The sequence below is a fragment of the Stenella coeruleoalba genome (genome assembly GCF_951394435.1).
Source record: "Stenella coeruleoalba genome assembly, chromosome: X".
In the NCBI taxonomy this organism is placed as follows: Eukaryota; Metazoa; Chordata; class Mammalia; order Artiodactyla; family Delphinidae; genus Stenella; species Stenella coeruleoalba.
The window spans coordinates 2,824,784-2,849,673 of NC_137152.1; the positions used below are offsets into that span (position 1 = coordinate 2,824,784).

A 24,890-nucleotide genomic window follows, 5' to 3' on the forward strand; every position below is an offset into this window, starting at 1 on the left:
ACATCTTAGCGCATTTGAACATTTTCTTTTCCATAATGAGTTATTGAGTCTCAGATGAATTGTTTAAAGGCTCAGCGACTGAGTCTCAGCTCGGAGGCTCCCCTCCTGCATCAGCATTTATTCATTTTCCATTTCAATCTAGCCCTCGTTTAGCTTTTATTAACTTTGAAACGGCTGCAGCAAATGAAATGTAATTTTGCCACAGCTATCAAACAAGCTGATCCTTTCAACACTGAGAAGCAGCAGCTGATCCGAGTAGCTGATTAATGCAATTCTGATCGCAGCCTTTTCATGAACATTAAAAACAAGATTTTCTTTTAAATCCAATTCCCCACCGTCTTCGAAGCAAACTTTGGAGAAACCAACTCGGTTGTAAAACCAACAAAAGTAACACTTGAATGCTCTAAGCTACGGGGGCAAAACAGGGATAGGAAAGAAGGGAAAATGCACACAGCAACCTCAGGGAGGTAGGAAGAGGGGTCTGGTCACCCGTTCCTGTGTGTGTGCAGAGTTGGGGCGTGGGGTCCTCGCCACCAACCAGTTCAACGCAGTTCTGACACTTTCTGCCTGAGGAAGCATCAGACCCCACAGACTGAGGGCTCAGTCCTCCGAGACTCCCCCTTCCGCCACCACAATTCAGACGCCAATCCGAAGTTCTAGCTGTTACCTGTGCCTCTGAGCAGCGGGCTAAAGATAGGTGACTCCGACGACCCTCCAACCCCACCCCCAGAGCAGCTCACAGAACTCAGAGGACCATGTTACTTCCTAGAACACCAAGAGATGACAAAAGGACATAACTCACCGGTTTCTGAGAAAAGACGCGTAGGCAAGGCTACGGGAAGGGGCGCGAGCGTCTGCACCCTCTCCCAGCGGCCAAGCGTTCACCAACCCAGAAGCTCTCCGACCCCTGACCTCTCGGGCTTTAAGGAGGCTTCCTCACACAGGTGTGATTGATTAAATCATCGGCCATTGGGAATTGAGTCAACCTGCAGCCTCTCCCCTCCCCGGAGGTCCAGGGGTGGAGTTAGAAGTTCCAACCCTCTCCTCCCCCGGCTAGTTCCCCTGGCAACCAGCCCCCATCCACAGGTGAAGTAGGGGCAATGCAGAAGCAAACTCATTAACATAACAAAACACACCTGAATAGCTCCAGCACAGGAAATTCTAAGGGTGTTGGTTAGGAAGGAGCTCTGCACCAGAAACAGGGATGAAGACCAAATAGGTAGTTCTTTTTATAAACCACAGTATCGCGGTATTTACTCTGGACCGCCCCCTTCCAGACCCCATAAGGCCAAATTCAGGCGAGTGCTATTTATTTAAAGAAAAAAAAATTGATAAAGCTTACTTGCTTAACATATTTGAGGGTACCTGTTAAAAAAAATCCCTTCGTTGTTTATTGAGACGCAACGATTTCCTCCTTTACATGAAAGTTTTCTCGTTTATGATTGGGGGTAAAGATTGAAAGTCACCTGAAGGGCACAAACTAGAAAGAAATCTCTCCATTGATTTCTTCTATGAAGTTACCTTGTATTGTAAACCTCAGAGTGATATAGAAACACGTTTTTATATATTAATAAGACAATATCCTATGAGTAAGAATTTTGTGCATTTAGTGGGAGGAAATAAAATTCTTTTTAAGGCAGAACCAAAAAAATTTTTTTTTGCCTCTTTCCTTTTTTTTGAAGTATAGTTGATTTACAATGTTGTGTTCATTTCTGCTGTATGGCAAAGTGACACGGTTACACACATCTATGTTCTTTTTCATATTCTTTTCCATGATGGTTCATCACAGGATACTGAATGTAGTTCCCTGTGCTCTACGGTACGACCTTGTCGTTTATCCATCCTATATATACCAGTTTGCATCTGCTAATCCCAAACTCCCGCTCCGTTCCTCTCCCACCCCCTCTTGCCAACCACAAGTCTGTTCTCTCTGCCTGTGAGTCTGTTCCTGCTTCATAGATGGGTTCATTCAGGAAAAAAATTTTAAACATATAATTCTCTCTCTGTCCCTTGGGCCACTACCCATCCCTTTAGTGTATCGTGCATATGCGTTGTGCATTAGTGAGATTCCCTTAGAGGAAACAGTAATGCCTGCTCACCAAACACAAACAAAACAAAACAAAACAAAAATAGCATTTCCTCTTGGCTCCAGCAAAGTAGCCCCTTAGGGGGTAACACTCCTTTATCAGTCCTGCAAGGGGTCACAATAACCCGCTATTCGCCTTGTTGGACCCTGTAAACTGTCATTATGTTACTTTGATGTATGACCCTTGGTCTCAAAAATGTATATAGCTGTGCTTGACGTCTAACAGGTGGAACAGTCCTCAGAGCTTTCTCAAAGACGGTCTCCTGAGCTAGAATCCTCAGGTTGGCTTAAATAAGATTTCCCATTTCTTTCTTAGATTGACTATTAATTTTTTCATCCACATGTGAATGACAATTTTAGTCAAATTTTGTCACAGTAAATGAGTCCTCAGCTTCCCTATATACAGTCTCTAGGACCAACGTGTGAATATCATTTAACATGTTTGTATGGGGTCCTGTATCTCTTCTTACTGATTTTATTATCGTTTTTCATCATACATTGTATATAAAAACTGTCACCTGCCATCTCAGTAAACAAAGGATGTTGTAGCCATCAAGCCCTCGGAAGCCGCAGCTGCCCCCAACTGTGCCCCCTGAGGGGATTCAACAGAAAAAAGCAGGACACTGCCCTTAGGTTGCTAAGGTGCATATCAAAGGAATGCTTTCAGTGAGTCCACACTCTTGCATCTTCCCATACATAGAAAGGTGCTAAATTCATTAACTTGAGATGTCTGGGTCGTGTGTGTGTGTGTGTGTGTGTGTGTGTGTGTGTGTGTGTGTGTGTGTGTGTGTGTGTGATTAGTTGTAATCTTTCCATGTTCGACTACATGTTTTTGGTTTTATGGTTTTTGTTTTGTTTTGTTTTTTAGCAAGAACTCTTATATATCCAGGCTCCTCCCTTACCTCTTTGGAACAGACCTTCAGAGCTCTCTGAGATGCTGGCTGCCTGTCCGAGTGCCATAGTGTCCTCTGTTAAGGTCCCTGAATGAAATGTAATTCTCAGCTTCTAGGTCATGCATTTTCTTCAGTCGACAGTATAATATATATATATATATACACACACACACATACATATATACATACAGGCAGACCTAAGTTTATCGTGCTTTGCTTTACTGCACTTCATAGATATTCCATTTTTTTGTTTTTTGGGTTTTTTTTCGTTGCGCTGGGGCTTCCTTGCTGTGCGCAGGCTTTCTCTAGTTGCAGCGAGCAGGGGCTTCTCTTGTTGCAGAGCACAGGCTCTAGGTGCGCGGGCTTCAGTAGTTGCAGCATGCGGGCCCTAGAGCGTGCGGGCTTCAGTAGTTGTGGCTTGTGGGCTCAGTAGTTGTGGCGCAGGGGCTTAGTTGCTCCGTGGCATGTGGGATCCTCCCGGACCAGGAATCGAACTCGTGTCCCCTGCACCGGCAGGTGGATTCATTAACCACTGCACCACCAGGGAAGTCCAGTCTTGCCTTTTTGAAAAAGACGCCCAGTATTACTTTCTTCTGCACACTGATTTAAAAATTGCTCATTCCAAGTAATAACATCAATAATACGGAGGAAATGTATTCACAATACATTTTTGTGAAATATTTTAATCACAAGAGAGACTGTCCAATTTGTATGTAAATAAATGTCATTGTGGTCCACTTCATTTTTTTATACTGTTTCCCTAGTTGATTTATCATCATTGCAAATTATTTAGCTAATTTTTTTGAAACCCACATACATTCATATAAATGTGGGATGTTTCCTTTTTTTAATTAATTTATTTATTTCTTTTCAGCTGCATTGGGTCTTTGTTGCTGCATGTGGGCTTTCTCTAGCTGCGGCGAGCAGGGGCTACTCTTTTTGGCGGTGTGCGGGCTTCTCATTGCAGTTGCTTCGTTTGTTGCGGAGCACGGGCTCTAGGCGCGCGGGCTTCAGTAGTTGTGGCATGCGGGCTTCAGTAGTTGTGGCTCGCGGGCTCTAGAGCACAGGCTCAGTAGTTGTGGCCCACGGGCTTAAGCTGCTCTGCGGCATGTGGGATCTTCCCTGACCAGGGCTCGAACCCGTGTCCCCTGCATTGGCAGGAGGATTCTTAACCACTGAGCCACCAGGGAAGTCCCGGGATGTTTCTTAATTAAGTAAATATTTAAGTTTTTAAATACTAAAGCCTGAAACTTCTTACTGACTTTGTCAAAGTTGAATTAACTGTTGACTGTCATGAAATTTTTATGGTTGTTTTTCAGAAAATATAGCATACGGCACTTGACACCAGGTGGTAGATTGTTTTCCTCTCTATGTTTTTTCCTGTAATGTTTCTAACAAAATATTATGTGCTCTGTGGTTTGCTTTTTACTCTCAAAACAGCTATACTATATATTTTTCTCTTTCTCTCTCTTCATTCCCCTGGTCAGGGAAGGTTAGTCTCCGTTCAGTCTGGCATTTAATTTTCGTCCTTAAACTTCATTACCCCAGAGCTGATTAGGTGAGTTCATATAGAAGTTTAAAGTGTGAGCTTGTAAATGAGTTTAGAGTCCAGGAAAGTAAGCTGATGTCAAAGTGTGGAATATCACAGTGGAAAATACTTTGCATTTCTATAACGTGTTTCTTTTCCCTAATTTAATCTTTATCATATTTTTGTATTACAAAAGCAATATATGTTCAATGCAGAAAAATAAAATAGTTATTATTTTTCTTCTCATATGTTTTACGTGCACAATCTATGTGAATTACAAATACTGTAATGTATAATGAACATATACTTCAACTTTTACACACTTTGTACTCCTACAGTATATATTTCTGTCAGTAAATATTCGCACTGTTTTTCATTAGTATAATCTGACATGAACATTCCACAACTGATTAAATTGACACTTCATTTTAAGATATCTTATGTTGTTCCCTGTTTTGACTATTATACTTACACTGAGATGATGTACTTGCTATCCGAAGTGGTGGACACTCTGAGTGCTTTCCTTGAAAGAATTCTTGAAAACTATACTACAAGAATAAGACAAAAAGGAACACATGGACACATTTAATTATACTCAAATTAAGAACATTCTTTTTTTTTTCCTCTTTTTTTTTAAAGAACATTCTTAAACAAAAGATATCATGAAAGAAAGGAAAATACAGCCATACACTGGGAGATGATATTTTAAAATAGAATTTTTAAATGATGGAATAAATATTTGACTTCTGTAATACAAAAATATGATAAAGATTAAATTAGGGAGAATAAACACATTATAGAAATAAAAAATATTTTCCAGCATGTTATTAGAGCAGGGATACTAGGACACTTTGACATCAACTTCCTTTAATGGACTCAACTTATTTACAATCTCAACTGCTACAGGTACAAAGGTTTAGAAAATTACAATATTTAAGAAAGGCGTGATAATATTTATAGTATTAATTTTTCTCATGCTGACTTTTGTAACTTTAAGTAGTATACTTAAAACATTAATGGTCGATTCAATTATTTTATACCTCACCCATTTACCCTTCAAAATGTAAAAAATAAACATTAAGGACATTCGGGTTTGTTCACCGCTGGTGGGAATAACTAAATAATTTTAGAGTTGTTTTAGGTGCCTCTCATTTCATTGTATTCTATAAATACATGACTGTCTCTTTTACATTATATATATATGAATTCTAAAAGTAAGCGTCCAGAGTCCCCACATGGTGTTTAGAGAGACGAAACTTCAACCTTGATGGGGCAACGGTTAGATTCCTGAGGTACAAACTATAATTCTGATGAAGGTACATGCTTGAGCGAAAGTCTGTCATAAACAGAGGTGGGCAGTAAATGTTCTTAAATCACTACATCTGTATTGATTTTAAACTGTCCTTCATGGACAGTATATAAAATTCTAAGCTAAAGATATGTCTTCTGAAATTGTGAAGGAATCACGTGTCTGTCTTCTTTCAATATCTCAGTAGTTCTCCTTATACAGAATGCTTTTCCCACTCCTGTCTGTAGATATTTAGATGTTCCTCAACTTCTGAAGTCTTCAATATCTTTAGTATTCAATAAAGGTCTTCTTCCCCACCTCCCTCCTCTTTCTCCATCGCTGTCTCGCTATTTTTTTCCTCCCTCCCCTTCTCCCTCTAAAAATTCAATCTTAAAATTTAACATTTCTTTTTTCTGGACATAGAAATACTTTCTCCTCCTAATCTTTCATTAATATTTTCTGCTGTGACAGGGCGAGAGAGAGTCATGGACATATACACACTAACAAACGTAGTAAGGTAGATAGCTAGTGGGAAGCAGCCGCATGGCACAGGGATATTGGCTCGGTGCTTTGTGACAGCCTGGAGGGGTGGGATAGGCAGGGTGAGAGGGAGGGAGACGCAAGAGGGAAGACATATGGGAACATATGTATATGTATAACTGATTCACTTTGTTATAAAGCAGAAACTAACACACCATTGTAAAGCAATTATACCCCAATAAAGATGTTAAAAAAAATTTTCTGCACTTGTTTTCTCTATTAAGACAGATATTTGACTTCCTGAATCTGCCTTCTTTCTCTTATCATCTTCCCCAATTTTTTATTTATTTATTTTTTAAATATTTATTTATTTATTTATTTATTTATTGGCTGTGTTGGGTCTTCATTGCTGCACGTGGGCTTTCTCTAGTTGCAGAGACCAGGGGTTACTCTTCGTTGCCATGTGCAGGCTCTAGGTGCGTGGGCTTCAGTAGTTGTGGCACGTGGGCTCAGTAGTTGTGGCTTGTGGGCTCTAGAGCGCAGGCTCAGTAGTTGTGGCGCACAGGCTTAGCGCCACAACTGTGGCATGTGGGATCTTCCCGGACCAGGGCTCAAACCCGTGTCCCCTGCACTGGCAAGCAGACTCCCAACCACTGCGCCACCAGGGAAGCCCTCCCCACCTTTTTAAAATCACTTTTCTCAGGGAACCCTCCTGGCATTGTTCGTGGGAATGTAAATTGGTGCAGCCATTATGGAATACATTATGCAAGCTCCTCAAAAAACTAAAAATAGAGTTACTATGTGATCCAGCAATCCCATTCCTGGGCATATATCCAGACAAAACTGTAATTCACATAGTCATATATCTGGAAAAGACAAAAACTCTAATTTGAAAAGATACATGCACCCCTATGTTCACAGTAGAACTACTTACAATAGCCAAGACACGGAAGCAACCTAAGTGTGCATCAACAGATGAATGGATAAAGAAGATGTGGTACATATACACAATGGAATATTACTCAGCCATGAAAAGGAATGAAATAATGTCATTTGCAGCAACATGGATTGATCTAGAGATGATCATACTAAGTGAAGTAAGCCAGACAAAGATCTTATGTTATTGCTTATATGTGGAATCTAAAAAAGAACAAAAAATACAAATGAACTTATTTACAAAACAGAAATAGATTCACATAGGAAACTGACTTGTGGTTGCCAAGGTGGAGATGTATTGGAAGTTTGGTATTAACAGATACAAACTATTATATATAGAATGGATAAACAACAAAATCCTACTGTATAGCACAGGGACCTCTATTCAATACCATGAGATAAAGCATAATGGAAAAGAATATGAAAAAGAATATATATATATGTAATATATATGTATGTAACTGAATCACTTTGCTGTACAGCAGAAATAAACACAACACTGGAAATCAACTATACTTCAATAAATGTTAAAAATGAATAAATAAATAATCAAATAAATAAATAATAAAATAAAATCACTTTTTTTCATCTACATATAGACAAATGTACTTTATTTTATAAAGAGGTCCAGGGACTTCCCTGGTGGTGCAGTGGTTAAGAATCCACCTGCCGGGCTTCCCTGGTGGCGCAGTGGTTAAGCGTCCGCCTGCAGATGCAGGGGACACGGGTTCGTGCCCCGGTCCGGGAAGATCCCACATGCCATGGAGCGGCTGGGCCCGTGAGCCATGGCCGCTGAGCCTGCGCGTCCAGAGCCTGTGCTCCGCAACGGGAGAGGCCACAGCAGTGAGAGACCCGCGTACCGCAAAAAAAAAAAAAAAGAATCCACCTGTCAATGCAGGGGACACGGGTTTGAGCCCTGGTCCGGGAAGATCCCACATGCTGCAGAGCAACTAAGCCCTTGCGCCACAACTACTGAGCCCACATGTCACAACTACTGAGCCCACGTGCCGCAACTACTGAAGCCCATGTGCCTAGAGCCTGTGCTCCGCAACAAGAGAAGCCACCGCAATAAGAAGCCCACACACCACAACGAAGAGTAGTCCCCGTTCGCCGCAACTAAAGAAAGCCTGCGCACAGCAACCAACACCCAATGCAGCCAAAAATAAAAATAAATAAATTTAAAAAGAGGTCCAGTTTATTCTACTGTTAAATTCCCATTTATATTAAATAATTCTTAATCATATTTTCAAATTTCTATAATTATTTCTCATTTTTGAGAAACGCAGGTTTTTTTTGGCCTCCGCACAGCTTGCAGAATCTTAGTTACCCAACCAGGGATTGAATCCAGGCCCTTGGCAGTTAAAGCGCAGAGTCCTAACCACTGGGCCGCCAGGGTCCCTGTTTATTGTTTTTTGATTCTTTGGATTTCATAGAAAGGTGTTGTTGATTTAAGATCGAATCATTGCTTGAAATTCTCTTAACATAAAATAAATTTTAAATTTCTTGCTTATTAGTGGAAATATCTCTGTTATCTTTTAAAACAGTTATTCTTTTTTTCTTCCATTTTAGCCCCCTCTGTCCTGTTCCTTCTTCGTAAACGACTGGCAGTCCTTGGCTTTTCCCTTTCATTTGTGCATTAAAGATGAAATGAGTGGGATAACTTGCAAGGAAAGGGGTGATGAGAAAATATGGCAAGTATCACATGACTTACAGGGGTAAACGTGGGCAAAAACATACGCGGTATGTGAAGAAATAATGTAAACAGCAGAAACATGTTCAAGATACAATTACTTAACGTCTGTAATCACTGTTTTTGTTTTTTTTTTGCAAGATTCTTGAGACATATGCACTAATCCTCAAAGGCTCAGCTAGACTGTATGTGTTCAGTGGCAACATGGTCCCAAGACAATTCATCAAGAGAAAACTATAAACTGACCGGTCATCAGAGTTTGATAGGGAATTAAATGCCCTTAGGGATGGACACAACCATTTAGTACAGGATGATGGCCGCCCTTGCGGTTGATCCCAGCAGCTCACCTTTCCCCATGTACATTTGCTCCCACTGATACCCCCGCCTGGAATATCCCTCTTGTGCTGCAGGAAGACCCCCTTCTGGATGTGTTTCGCCTGCCTGGTGAAGCCCTGCCCAACTCTGAACTCTCAGCTCAGACATCACTATGAAGTGAATCCTCTTCCATTTCCTTTGAGTTCCGCCCCATAGTATCTTATTCCCGGGATAGAAATGGCAGCTCTGTGGTCAAGGTGCAGTCACAGAGAGTTTTCCCTAGATTCCGAGTCCCATGATGTATCCATCCCTTTATCTTCAGAGGTAGTGCCCCTTGGGAATAAGAATTGTTATACCTTGAATATAACAATTGCTTCTTAAATACTTTTTTTAAAAAACATCTTTATTGGAGTATAATATACTGAATCACTGCTGTACACCTGGAACTAACACAACATTAAATCAACTATACTTCAATTTTAAAAATTGATTAAAAAAATTATAATATACAACCAGAACTTTATTCTGCTAACTGCCAAACGTGGCATATTTAGAAATACTGCAGGGAGGGTTATGTCTGCCGATTCCCAGATACTGCGTTTCTATTTGCATGTCTCGATGTTAGCATACCCATGTGCCCAATCATATGTGCTCAAACCACAGCTTGAAATGAATAAGTCCGATAATCACTGAAGTCAGTAAAACATTTGAAAAGATACGTTTTCATTCATTTCTGGGCATCAGAAAACCAAACACGAAGTAACCAGTGCAATATAAATTCACTGGGAAAACGTCAAAACTGATTAAACTCTTAGACTGCTCTCTTGCACAGTTTTCCATTTTCTGGAGGTTGGAAATTGATTCACAACTTTCTTACAAGGTTATAGATGGCTCAGGTGGTCTGTTTGCTATCATCACTTTACTGTGGACGCAGAATCACTAATATTGTTAATTGCCCTATACGCATCGGATATTTACCAAGGAATGTGCTCGCTTTTGTTGAGTATTCTTATTGTTTTATTCAGACCTCATCAGCTTCCCATTTCACTCACAATCTTCTTGAACGCTTATTAAGCTTTTGCAACAGCTGTGTATTTCAACTGAATACACGGGGGAAACTTGACGATGTATGTTATAAACGGCCATCGTCCATAAATGTGTTTACTGTCAACAACCTTCCAGAAAGGCTCTTTGCCTTGAATAAAGAAATGCTTTTATACTTCTGTTTTAGCGTTCAGATCCTTCTCTCTCCCTTCTGATTTTCTTATTTTGTTCCTCCTTTTTGGTGCCCACACACTGTTTACAGAATCCAACATTGACACTACTGGCCACATCTACAGCAGTCTTCTGCGATGTGGATAATTATGGCCACAATGTAATACATTATATGATACAAGCGGATCACATGAGATAGTTCTCTCGTTGGTTAAGGATATTCTATTGCCAGGCACATAGCCTTCCCAGAGAGAGACCCATACAGGAAGGAAAAGTGGTATCAGGACCCGAAACAGAATTCAGGTGGCAAATCTTCATCATCTATTGGTCTCTGCTTGTGTTTGAGGATTAAGGAGCAATGAATACAAAGAAGAGGTATTCCCGTCTATAACAACGTTTCAGCGTTTTCAATTCAATGTATATTTTTGTGTATTCCTTTCACTATGTAATCTCCCTGAACAAACCATTGTAGGAAAACAGTACGGGCTATAAAATAAGGAGCAGATTATCACAGCCATCCGTGCTTTATAAGACTTTCAGGCAAATATATCTCTGTGACAGTCTATGTTTAAATCCCTTGAGTTTCAGAGCTCTGAATACATATGAACAAGAGACAATGTATAGTACAGAATTTAATTATCAATTTTCATGTCCCTGCAAACTCTTTAGAACGCTGCACTTTTGTTCATGTTCTCTCTAACCATATAAATGCATAATATAACTATTTCCACTGCCTAAAATATTCATTTTAATAGAGAAACTGAAATCGGATTTTGAGGTCCTGCAGATAGATTTTTTTATTCTTCTTCCAATTTTTAATTAAAAAAGTATTATACACCCAAGATATGGCCCCCACGTTGGCTGCTCCAAAAACCTAGCTTTCAATAAGTGAAGAAACACCCCTTTCACTTTATTTGAACTCATCCTTTATTTTTACACATTTTCCTACACAAATACTAGTTTAAACCATATTGTTTTGCAAATCCTTGCTCATTTCCCTATATGAGGTGACGTTTCAATATACAATGGGTATCCCATGGAGAAGCGGCCCAGATAAAAGAAATAAAGTGATAAAGTTAATAGGATTCCAAAAATGACTCTCCCCAAAAATCAGTGACAAGGAAATTCAATTGGTTAATTCAGTTAAGATCACATGTAAACCCCACGGCCACGGATGTCCAGTTCTCAGCAATTAATCAAATCTAGCTTTATCTGGTGAAATAAAATGCCTAAGAAGAATTATTTATTGAACATATATTAAAAGACTACAAGTAAAAAATATAGAGTCATCATCACTTTAAAGCCTTCATTAAACTCTTTAGTTCATCACTAAGAGAAGGTTATTCTATAATCACCTTTTTATAAAATATATTGGTCTTTGAGATCAAAGAGCAGGCAGTGGTACCCACTAAAATTTCATTGGTTTAAACACACTTGGAAATATTTTGAAGATATGGTGATATTATATTATATGATTATTATTTTAAATATATTCTAACATTGATACCATATTTTCCTATTTGAATATTTCAACTTTAAAATTGTTCAATATATATTACATCCATGCACCGTAATAACACTCTTACATGTGAAATTAGAGAATATACTGTTTCCAACATTTTGGATCCAAGATATAAGAAGGTGAGAAATATCTCACCGTAATAAATATCTATGGGAAAAAATTAGGTCATCTAAAGTGTTTTATGCATATCATTCATTGAAAGGTGTATGTGATTTCCATTTACTCAATTCAATAAAAGAGAGTGTGAAATATCATGAATATTAATTATTTTCTAGCTATCACTAGGACTCCATGTAAAACAGCATTGAAATGTGTTTCATCTGAACTTATAAGGCTCTAGACAATTACACTAAGAAAAATGAGAGATAAACCATTAGACAAATCCAAATAGGAGGGTACATTATACTGACAAAATAACCTAGAACAGATCCCAACTGGTCCATTTCTAGTTTCACTTTATTTTTATTTGATTTCTCGTAACAATTTTTGTCAAACTCCAGTTATACTGTAAATAAATACGCATTTTCTGGTGAGCTCAGAAAATGGATTTCTAATTGGATTCCTCAAGGACCATCAACTACTCTATATGCCATATATATCCAAGAATATAATATATATATTCTCCCAAGCTCACTGTTTTCTTCAACTCAGCGATGCTCAGTGGTGTCTATCCTTGATAGATTACATATTCCCTGATACTACATGTTAATGGTAACTTGAGAAATCCCTTTACTATATGAATCCCCAAGACTAATCTTAGGATGTAGGGAAGGTTTTTCTAACTCCCTTTGGACTATGGCAAGAAGCAAATGTGTGTCTTTTTGGAAAGGGCACATTCTTCGTAGGCTTCGAATGGTCAACATTTCTGGAATCTATGCCCTAACGATTTCTGATAGGCATTACTTACATACATGGATACATCTATGTACCAGAAAAGACCTCCCATGCACAGCATAACCGGAGTTAAAATGTCCCACTTCTTTTTAAAATGTCCCACTTCCTTTTTTATAGGAACATTATGTGAAAGTCTGTGAATGCAAAGTGAGTTTCCCGTCTCCAGAGAAATTTCAGAAAGAGACTCCATGAAGGCTTTATGTATCATAGGAAGAATGAGTGAGACAGGTAGTTTGCAAGGAAGCAAACCCATGTTTACATTCCAGCAAAACAAAACAAAACCAAAAAAACCTTAAGAAAGGAGCAATGTGTAGGTTTCAATGTCGAAAGGACTAAGAAGCTTGCAAAGCAGCTTCATCTGCAGTGGCAGTTACCACCTGTGGTGATTTTTGCCCCCAAGGGGACATGGGTGATGTTGCAGGTGACCTCAGCTGTCATCTGGTGGGCGGACACTGGGATACCGCGTATCCCCCTGCAATGCACAGGGCAGCTCTCCACAAAAAAAGAATTATCCAGCCCCCAATGTCAATAGTGTTGAGGTGTACAGGATCCTCAACTGGTCATGGAGAGGAATGTACCGAAGACAAGTAGCAGAAAATCCCTGGCTGCCATACTGTAAAGGAAATTTGAAATTGTAAATCACGGCCGCCATCGCCTTGATCAATCCCGTGGCTGGCTTATAGGTCACCGGCTTGGACTTTGCCGGCAGACTAGTATCACGGCAGCACTTCTCCCTAAACATGTATGAACCGTAGCAGATTAGTCACGCTGCATTTCAGGGCCTCTGTAAAATGAGAAAGCTATTACCACTAACAGTGTACTAGGGTGTAACGGTGATTTAAGTTATAGTAAATTCTAATAGACAAAGTGAAGAGAGGCAAAAATACTTTCCTCATAAATCGTATCTTTCATAGAAAATGCATCCAATAATTTTGTGCCAAGATTTTTTAAAAGTTAGTTATACACACACATACATACATGCATAACATAAGCAAATACAACTTGTTTAAATGTTGATATAGAGAGATCGATAGAGAGATAAATACATAGATACATAGATAGCTAGCTGATAGATATGTAGATAATAGATGGATAAATAGATGGATAGACAGATGGATGGATAGATGCATAGATGATACATAACAGACAGATAGAATGATAGGTTGATGGACAGACAGATGAACGGATGATAGATGACAGAAGGATGGATGGATAGATTAATAGATATGGATAGATGAATGATTTATAGATTTGATAGATGGTACATGGATATAACAGATTAATGATAGGTGGATGGATAGACAGACAAATAGATGGATAGGTAAGAAGAGATGATAGATATAGATACAATTTTGATGCACAATGCCCTACTCCATAACTTTTATAAATCAATATTCAATTATTAAAGAAAAGAAAGTAATTTAATGTTTCTTCCTCCAGACTCTTATTTTTATATACTATTTTCTTTACATTTCAGTTGCTTTTATTTATATATTCATCTATTTAAATTGAAGAAGAGTTAATTTACAATATGATACTAGTTTCAGGTGTACAACATAGTGACTCACTAGTTTTATAGATCATACTCCATTTCAACTTTTATAAAATATTGGCTATATCCCCTGTGCTGTTATTTTTATACACTTTGACAGACTATTGATGGAAGCTTCCTGTAAGTTCCCAACGATTAAACTCAATTGCTCTCTGCAACCCAAAATGTGTTCTAGTGAATTCTGAGTGTCTCAGTCTCCGAGAAGTCATTTCTGAATGTCACTTCATGTGACACAAGGGAAAATAAGTACATTTTAAACATCATGTGTCAGAGAGGGAGAGAAACAATTAAGAAGGAATCTTGGTGATGTGCTTTTGGGCACTCTGACCTGATTTCTAATTGTAAACTTAGAAATCTTACAGCGTTTCTCCCCAGAGGTTTTTAAGAAAGTTGCAGAGCTGTGTGATTTCATCTGATTCTGGCTCCCCCACCCCCACCCCGACCCCGTCAAGTATTTCCGGCATCCACTGCTTTAAGCGGTTTGTTTGAAAAACAACCCCCTTGATAATATGCAGAGAGAGACTGAATGAGATGCTTGTATTCTGAATGTTTTCAAGGAAAACATATGAGTACATTCATCTTTTCGTAATGGATGGAGATGCGGGTGTGTACAATCCTCAAAGAAATTTTACTTGTGAAAGGCAGGTGTGTCTTGAATAAACGCCCTCCGCTCTGAAATTTCTCAAGAGTGCAGGAAAGAGCAACAGTGAATACCCTGTGAGCTGTCACGGAAACACACCCGATCAGAATCTGCTTTTCACAAGATCCCCACGGGGTCTCTAGACATCATTCAGAAGCACGGCTCTGAAAACATGCTGCCCCCATTTTCTGTGTTAGACTTCGGCCGCGTGGTCAGAACAAATACTCAGATGTACTAGTTGTTAAAATACTGAAGCACACCTGGGTTGGAGGACGACTAGCCTCACCCCGGGCGCTGTCCCTAGATTTCCAGCTGTCTCTTACTGCTGTGGGCTGAATATCACACTCCTTCCCTCAGGGATGAACTGTCTGTTCAGTAATTAAAAGAACTAATCAGGTGCCCAAGTCGGGATCTCCAGAAATTGACAAAATACTAGGTCCAGATTATCTAGATAAGGTCCACAAACATTCACAACAGGGAGAGAAAAAGTGCCGAGTTGAGAATTTGCTCAGGCTAAGGAAACTGCCTACCTGGACTGGGTAAAGACAGTAGGCACGTTTGGAACTTAGATGCACCGTATTGACTACTATAAGCATAAATGCAAAATTTGGAAACTAGAGCAGCAACAGGATAAGTGAACAGCAGACAGTGAACCTCTCACAGCCCCGGAATGACGGGGAAGGTGTGGTTGACACGCAAGGCTTCCTTCTTCCACCGATAAGAGGACCATGGCTGTGATCTCCCTCGGAGACTTTCTAAAGGAGATCCTCTGTCTCGGTCACCTCCCCCCACGTGCCAGCACACCTGGGGACCTGTGAGGACGTCTCCCTGGCTATTGGGATTTCAACTCCTGGTACGCAGGTGATGCATGGTTATATGAAGAAATGAATCCTCCTATTAACCCGACTCCAGCAATGTCTACCTGAACTATTCATTTTGCTTGTTCACCTGTGTTTGTTTTTGGTTTATCCAAAGCAATAGACCAAAGATGAGAGTGGATAAAAGTCTGTCCAGGTTGTGCAAGATGGTACGTTATACATTTGAGGAGACAGTGTGCAGGGGAATTTTATTTCCTCTGTCTCACGTGGTAAAAATGAAACTCCAGGTCTAAAGGATACAGATACACAGAGATATATTATATATAAATATACATAAAATTATGTTATATATATGCTTATTTTTATACATAGTATATGTAATATATAGTACATTATAACTATTATTAATATATATTATATATTTTATAAGGTATGTTATATAATATTTAGTAATATATGTTCTACATAATAAATTTAATTATAGATATGATAATCTGGACAGATTTTTTAATCCAGACATTATATATATAAATCTAGGCAGATTTTTATATATAATATGTACTACATATAATATTATATATAATAATAAATAATATGTAATGTTATATATAATAAATATATAATATAATATATACATAATTATAGTACTATATAATAGTATTGTTTAATTATATATATAAAATATATAATAGTACTATATAATTATAATTCTATCAAGCTTTTTTTTTTCCAACCACTACAGTATGAAACTAGAAATCAATTACGGAAGGAAAAATGGGAAAAGGACAAACACGTGGAAACTAAACAATATGTTACTGAAAAAAATGTGTGAGTGAAGAAATCAGAGGAAATCAGGAAATACCACGAGACAAATAAAAATGGAAACACAACTTTCCAAAATCTATGAGGTGCAGCAAGAGCACTTCTAAGAGGGAAGTTTAAATGACACAGGTCTTCCTCAGGAAACAAGAAAAAACTCAAACCCCTAACCTAACACCTAAAGAATTAGAAAAAGAGCAACGAAGTGCAAAGTCAGCAGAAGGAAGGAAATGATAAAGATTAGAAAGGAAATAGAGGCAAAAAAAAAATTGAAAAGATCAATGAAACCAAGACCTGGGTTTTTTGAAAAGATCAACAAAACTGATCAACTTTTAGCCAGGCTCACTAAGAAGAAAAGAAGGGGGACCCAAATAAACAAACTAAGAAATAAAAGCGGAGAAATAACAATCCATACCACAGAGATGCAACAATTCATAAGAAAATACTGTGAACAGTTATATGCCAACAAATTGGACAACTTAGAAGAAATGAACAAATTTCTAGAAAAATACAATGCAATCTTCCAAGACCACATCAGGAAGAAACAGACAATCTGAACAGGCTGATCACCAGTAGTGAAATCGAATTTGTCAAAAGCAAAAAGAAAATAAAACAAAACGAAGAAAAAACTCCCAGGAAACAAAAGTCCAGGGGTGGGTGGCTTCACAGGGGAATTCTGCCAAAAATGCAGAGAAGAGCTAATACCTATCACTCTCAAACTTCTCCAAAAAAATGGAAGAGGACAGAACACTCCCAAATTCATTCTACAAGGCCAACATTACCCTGATACCAAAACCAGACAGAGACACTACAAAAGAAAGAAAATTACAGGTCAATAATTTTGATGAATATAGATGCAAAAAATCCTCAACAAAATATTAGCAAACCAAATCCAGTGATATATAAAAAGGATCATAAAATTACAAACTTCCACACTCCCACCTCTTCCCAACTTTTTCCCTGCTCTGCTCCCTAGCATTTCAATGTACATAACGTATATTTTGTTTATTTGAAGTATGGCCATGGCTTCCACAGGGACTCCTCCTGTGGCAGAAATATAATCTGTTTTGTTCACTGGTCACCAGGGGCTGGCCCACAGATGGAGCTCAGTAAAATACACATAAAATGTACCATTACTTACATTTCTTTAGTATATTGACAATGCTACGAAACTACCACCTGTGTCTAGCTCAAGAATATTTTCATCCCCTCCAAAGAAGACGTTGTACCCTTTGATAGTAGCTATCCACTCCGTTCTCCCTCCAGCCCCTGGCAACCACAAATCTACCTTCTGGTGGATTTTCTGACTGTGGACATTTTATAATTATTTATAAATTATTTCAAATGAATTTTCGATAGACATGAAGCAAACTTATAAATTATTAAATTTATTATAAATATAACATGATTATATGCTTCTAAATTTAATTTTTATTTCCATTTATCTTTAAATCTTTTTAAAGTCTTCTAAAATTGTTGCATGCGTTTTTTTTTTTACTTAACCTGATATCTTCATTGGAGGCACATCTATTATTTGGATAATTGCAGGTAAACAATTATTTGGCACTTTAAACTTCAAAATACGTTTCGATTTGATGTATATATATATATATATATATATTTCCTGTATAGATATATATGCCATATATATATATCCACTTTATATATGTATATGCCTTTTCTGTGTATATTATATATTATAGTTATTATATATTATATTAATGTTATATTTAATATAATATCAAATTATATTAATAGTATTTATCATATAAAATGATTATAACATATAATGATAGTGTAATAAATATAATCGTTAATGTTTGATAAACGCAATATTTAATATAATAATATATAATGTAAGTCCTAAAAATAGATCTGCATTCTTGATGATGGTGAGGAACATTTATTTTTATCAATTGTAAGCTTGCTCAAATGCATCAGATATGATATCTTAGGGGAGGTGATAAGAAGAGTTAGCTCATATCAAACCCAAGTCCCAACAAAGCCATGCTAGCTTACGCTTTAGCCAGGAAGACGGCTGAAGAGACCTGCCAAATCAGAACCCGTTAATGGTATGCTTTGCCTGGGCCTGGATTCAGTCCCTTCCCCAGGCGATGACTCGCTGAGAACAAGACTTGCACACATTTGGAGAGATGGCTTCATGAGATGGAGAGCGGTCATGCAGACATGTTTGAGGGCAACTCTGGGAAGCTAAAGGGCAGCTTGGGTGGCTGGTGGGAGTAGCGGTAATTCTCCTGTCAGAGGGCATGCGTGTAGGAGTGGGCGGGACAGGATGAGTCGGCCTTGGTTCTGCTTCTGGAAGACGTTCCTGCCAACACCAGCGAGGCAAGCTCACCTGCCCTGCCCTACCCTCACGACCTCATCTAAGGCGAATCCCCCTCCAAACACTATCCCATTAGGGGTTGGAGCTTCAACACATGAAATTTGGGGGGCGCACACCCATTTAGTCCGTAACAGGGCTGTATCACAAGCCATCTCAAAATAGAGTGGCTTTTCAAAGAAGTTACTTATTCCCACTCATTTTCTGCGGATCTGCTGCCCTAGACCTCGGCTGGATTCCAAGATGCAGGTCATTTCCAAGATGGCGCCATGCACCTCCGTCGCTATGTGAAACAGTGGAGTACCCATGGCACGTTCTTTCCTAACAACGGCAGAATGGAAACAGAGAGAGTCCCATGGCACAAACACATTTCAAGGAAACATCCTGGTGTCCCATTTACTAACATTCCACTGGCCGAAGCAAGTTGCACGGCCAAATTCAATATCAGAAAATGTATGTCAACACCAGAAAAAGAGTAAATATTTGCTGGATAACATTTCTAAACTGTCATAATTCCTTAGAATCCAGCAAAAGTGAAGCTCCTAGATGTATCTGGGTTTTTCTTTCACAGAAGAAGGAGATATATATTAAACAGTATGCTATGTAGTAAATGGTAAGTTATTTTATATGATAAATACTGTTCATATACATTGAACATTATATTAAATATATTAATATACTTTGTAAATAACTATATTATATATAATATACACACAAAAGGCACATATATAAAGTGTATATGTAAAAGGCATATATATCTATACAGAAAAAATATATACAAACATGCAAATACATATATATGTATATATATACATACATATACTTATGTATAATACACACTTTATATGCATGTTGCAAAATAAATATCGCAATATATGTTTCATAAATTCTTTCTTAAAATATAAGACTTTAGATAAGTCTTTATCATCAAAAGCATTTTTTAAACACCATGTCTGGTGATTAAAAAATAAGCACATGGGACTTCCCTCGTGGCGCAGTAGTTAAGAATCCGCCTGCCAATGCAGGGGACACGGGTTCGAGCCCTGGTCCGGGAAGATCCCACATGCCGCGGAGCAATTAAGCCCGTGCGCCGCAACTACTGAGCCTGTGCTCGAGAGCCCGCGAGCCACAACTACTGAAGCCCGCGCGCCTAGAGCCCGTGCTCTGCAACAAGAGAAGCCACCACAATGAGAAGCCCGTGCACCGCAACGAAGAGTAGCCCCCGCTCGCCGCAACTAGAGAAAGCCCACATGCAGCAACGAAGACCCAGCACAGCCAAAAATAAATAAATAAAATTTATTTAAAAAAAAAAAAGAGCACACGACTGTAGAAGCAGCTTCTTCAGCAGTTGAGGCTAACTTTGACACTTGTGGTTCTGGCGCATTTTGTAGGATTTCCTCTTATGTACCTCATGTAAAGACAGCAGAGGGGGAAAGGAAAGCCTTGTGAAGCCAAGGTTTGCATGCACTGTGAATTTTTCAATATTACGTAGACAAATGATGAGGGAACACGGTGTCTAGACTCAGATGCTCCATTCCATACTTTGCCAGACCGGGAATTTGAAATCAGGAACAGAGAAGTCATCTTTAAAAGGAGTCCCGTGCAAACAAATTGAGCTAAATCACAAATGGAGTAGGGACAACTGCCTTTTTATGAGAAACAAGGGCTAACGACGGTTAACACCTTTCAAGAGTGAATCCTCCAGGACATTTCCTAAATAAAATGTTGGTTTCAGATGACATCTAGGAGCATTAAATCATAGCCCTGTTTTAAAAGCTAAGCCTGTGGTGGCTTCAGAGTATCGGCGTGTTTACTCCTATAAAACAGGCAACGACAAAAGCAAAACCTTTTCTAAAGGTTATAAAATCATTTCATTTGGAAGCGCAGTAGGAGATGCAGGGCGTTCAGATACCTCCTTAAATAGAAACAGCGCTTAACGCGCTTGCCTTTGGCTCTCTGCGGGGAACGCCCAGAAGACATTAACCCAGCTAGCAATCCGAAACTGTATTCCTATTTGCCTTATACAAATATTGCCAAAAAGCCATTGTACGTAACCATGCAAATTACTGACACTGGATGGAAGGAGTTCTTGAATGTTTGAACTTTTCCACCAGTTCAGCAACTCTCTCCAAAAGCCCATGGAAAAAAATGTGATACGTTATTTTTAATTCTGAATGCAGGATGTGTGTCTTAAATATGTTCAGTTATCATAACCATTTAAAAGTCCCTAACAACAGAGGTTGTTTGCAGGGCGTACATGTGAACTGAGAGACAGGGAGATGAAATGGTCGCAGTATCATTCAGAATATCATACTCAGTGGGGTCCTTTCTGAATTGCAAAGGACATGCACCTGTGGACGCTTAAGACGCCTCAGAAATCATTATACATTACATCCCTTAATGATCAATGTTTGAATGGAAAAGTCCCTGTGGTTCAAAAATGTTCAGGATTCAACTAGGGTAGAGAGAAAACTGCAACAGTAAAATGTTAGAAATTTAGCAAAATGTTTAGAAGTTTTGCCAACTAATCACTATGAGAAAATGAATACTTGATAAGTCTGTTTTGCAGGACTGTTAAACATGGGTGTGTTTCATTATTCAGTTGTAAGAAAAGCACACAGGAAATATTCTGTTAATAGATAACTATTACCTGTAGCATAGGTTAGTTGTAGTTGTATCAGTTTTCAGCTATTACGAAGGTAAAAAAATCGGACATCCCAACAAGGCACGTTACTCAGAAGTCGAATGATTATAACTGAAGGATTTCTGAGAACACCGAATGTCTGACAGAGCTAATGGAAGCATTTCTGTAGTCACAAAGCAACACTGAAATAGATATGCTTTATAGGTTACCCAACTGGACTAGGTCTTAAAAAAGTCATTGGAGGAAACCAATGTAATGATGATCACCTAAATCTATATCTCTGAACTCGGCCTCCAAAAAAATGTAGAGTCTAAAAAGAATAGCCCAAATAAAAACCCCAAATAAAATTCACCAAAACTCATGCCTGCCACTTAACCACGTGAGAGAAGGGTATAAACTTCAAACAACCTGTAAGAAGAAAAATGCAAAAAAAAAAACCCCAAACAAACCCAGAAAAGAATATCCCAAAGATCTATTTCTTAAGCTCCCATAATATCTCCAAAAATATAGTTTGCAGAGAACTAGGGGTTCTAGACACAATGCAAGGAAACGAGAACAGAAGTAAGAAGCAAAGATTGACCTAATGTCCTCCTAAACATAAAAAATCCACACCAACTGTGAAAACGTCCATAAAGGGTCTCAAATATCACACTTCTGGTTACAGGGGTGGAGGTGGAAGATTTACACGGTTTAAGTCTTGAAAAAGCATCAATTCTTGGGAAGAAGTCAGCTGAAAAAAGGAGTGAAGGGCTATCTTTTGAGCACAGGGGTAAAGGGAAATCAAAGAAAGAAAGGGACTTTTAGAACCTGGCCAAAAAAAAAAAAAAAATACTGAAGAACACACAATCCTACCCTCAATTGTTTCTCCCCCCTCCAATTAAAAACCATAATTTGAAGGAACTCAACTTCCCTAGATTCACAGAAAAGGGTCCAATTGAACTAGCAACCTTAGAAACCAATCTGTATCATTCAGGAAATTCCCAGCAAAAAGCAGCCTTTTCTATATGTCTGTTAGCTAATCAAAATCACCTCTCCCCCAAAATATTGGGATCAGAATAAAACTTCTATGTAACAGTCCAAATTACCTTCAATACCCACACTTCTGCTACCAAACAGGATGTAGTTCCTAGGACTGGGTGTACTCTCCCATGCCCAAGCAGGACCCTTCGGGACCTTCCTGGGAAAGACCCCCCTCCCCACGCCCTCCACCTGACTCTTGTCTGTAGAAAACTGTAGCCTTCGCGGCCTTCCCTGAGTTTCACAGAATGCATTTAATCTGAGAAGTGAGAAAACGCAGAGAGAAAGGAAAACAGTCAAGCAAGACAAAATAGTAATAGTTTAACCATTAAACAAAGCCAAGGACCCTTAGTTCCTCCTCAAGGGCTGCAGATGATATTCTGAACCACGGCCTTTGAGCTGTTTTGCAGAGACTGAAACCCCACCAGGTGAAAGAAGTTAACTAAGTACGTGCTGACCACAGGCACGTAGACCCCAGACCAGCTGGAACCAGAAGGTTGATGACGTTGAGAGGAGAGATGTGAATGATGCGAAAAAAAGAGACAAATGATCAGACTCACAAAGGAAATATGTAATATCTGAAATGAAAGATGAAAAAAAAATACTGCATGGGATTAAAAGCCAATGAAACACTGCAGAAGAAACGACTTGTGTACCTGTGATACACATGAGTGAACATTTTAAACATAACAAATAGTATCAGTGGGTTATGGGACAATTTCCAGGGCCTAAGTATACCCATGTTTGGAGTCTGAAAGGAAGGGGACAGTGAAAAGGAGAAAGAAAACATATACATTTGAAGAAATAAAGTCTATTTTTAAAAACTTGGCTAAAAATGATAAACGAGAGATACAAGAAACTCAGTGATTCTGAAGCAGAAGAAACATGAAAAGCACACCAAGGAACACTGTAATTGATTCGCTCAAGACCTGTGATAAAAATAACATCTTAGTAGGAGCCACAGAAATGTATAATATACAAGGAACAAAGATAGGAATAACGATAGTTTTCTGTCATCGCAAAGATAGAACACACTGGAGTAACAGCTTTTGAAGAGCTGAGGGAAACAGGTGTTTTGGCTACTAATAATGTAGGCTTTTCTCAGCGTGTAGGTATAGATTTGCTTCTACGTGTGTGCACGCCCACACACGTGCACAGCAACGTATCAGGGGAAGCAAGTCTTTACTTTCGTTTTGTATCTGTGAGAGTATCCTGAGAAACCTACATATCCCACACTGGGAAACGGGTTTGTTATGATAACGTTTTATACACAGAGAAATTTAAGTCACATTCTGGTGGGTATGAAGGAACATTTCAGTGGATATGTAGGGTATAAACTTGTACACAAGGTATTCCATGCAGTATTAGCGGAACGGGATCTCTTAGCAATTGCTCCAAAACAAATTCCCCCAAATTTAGTGACTTCATTCAACAACCATGGGCGTTTGTATGCGTTCTGCTCATCCTGGCCAGACTGAGTGGATCTGGGTCAGATTCCCTCTTGCGTGTGAGGCTGGCTGGTAGGCTGTCCGGCGGCTGGCGGGTCTAGCGTGGCCTCAGCCGGGAGAGCTGAGCTCTGATCCAGGACGCGAGGCCGGGCGGCAGTGGCATCCGGGGGACGTGCGAAAGCACAGAAGGGCCTGTCCAAGTCAGCGCTAACGTCACGTGTCTGCAGATATCCTATTGCCCAATGCCAATCACGGACTCAGCTCCCCTTCAAAAGATGGAGAAACACTTGGAGGAGAAGAAATGGAAAACCATCAGAAACTCTCAGGGCTATTTATGCAATCGCTGTACCCTATCAGCCGGGGAGGATACACAGAGAGCCTGGAATGAAGTCCTTCCCGTAAGATGTTAGCAGTAGTTGTCTCTGGTGGTCTGCTTCTAAGCGAACTTTTCTCCTTTCTTCTCAGCTGAATTTGGATAACATATTTCCTTTAGCAATTAGGAATATATATTGAGCGTACTGCTGGGGAATCCACGGAGGTTTTTCCTTCTGAGTTAGGGGTGCCCTACATGATACCCCATACCAACCATAAACTCAAAGCCCTGATGGTTGAACCTGGATCAAACGGTCCAGATGCTTTAGAAAAGGGACATAGATAAATTTAGAAGAGATCAAATCAGGACGTCAGACACTTAAAAAGGAAGTAGATACATTTAGAGGAGATCAAAGCAGTGTGTCCTTGCCCACGTTAAAGGCTGTTGGAAG

At 39.1% G+C, this 24,890-nt stretch overlaps 1 long non-coding RNA gene across 3 annotated transcripts in view; it reads right to left on the reverse strand.

Moving 5' to 3' along the window:
* Positions 1 to 24,890, reverse strand: part of LOC307179976 — a 590,142-nt gene that overhangs the window by 266,030 nt on the left and 299,222 nt on the right. The window contains exon 1 of one of the 3 annotated variants that reach the window (XR_013825631.1): positions 803 to 862. The exons of the other annotated variants lie outside the window; for them this stretch is intronic. This is a non-coding gene — a long non-coding RNA (uncharacterized lncRNA). Of the gene's footprint in view, positions 1 to 802; positions 863 to 24,890 lie in introns of those variants that run through there. 3 annotated transcript variants of the gene reach the window in all.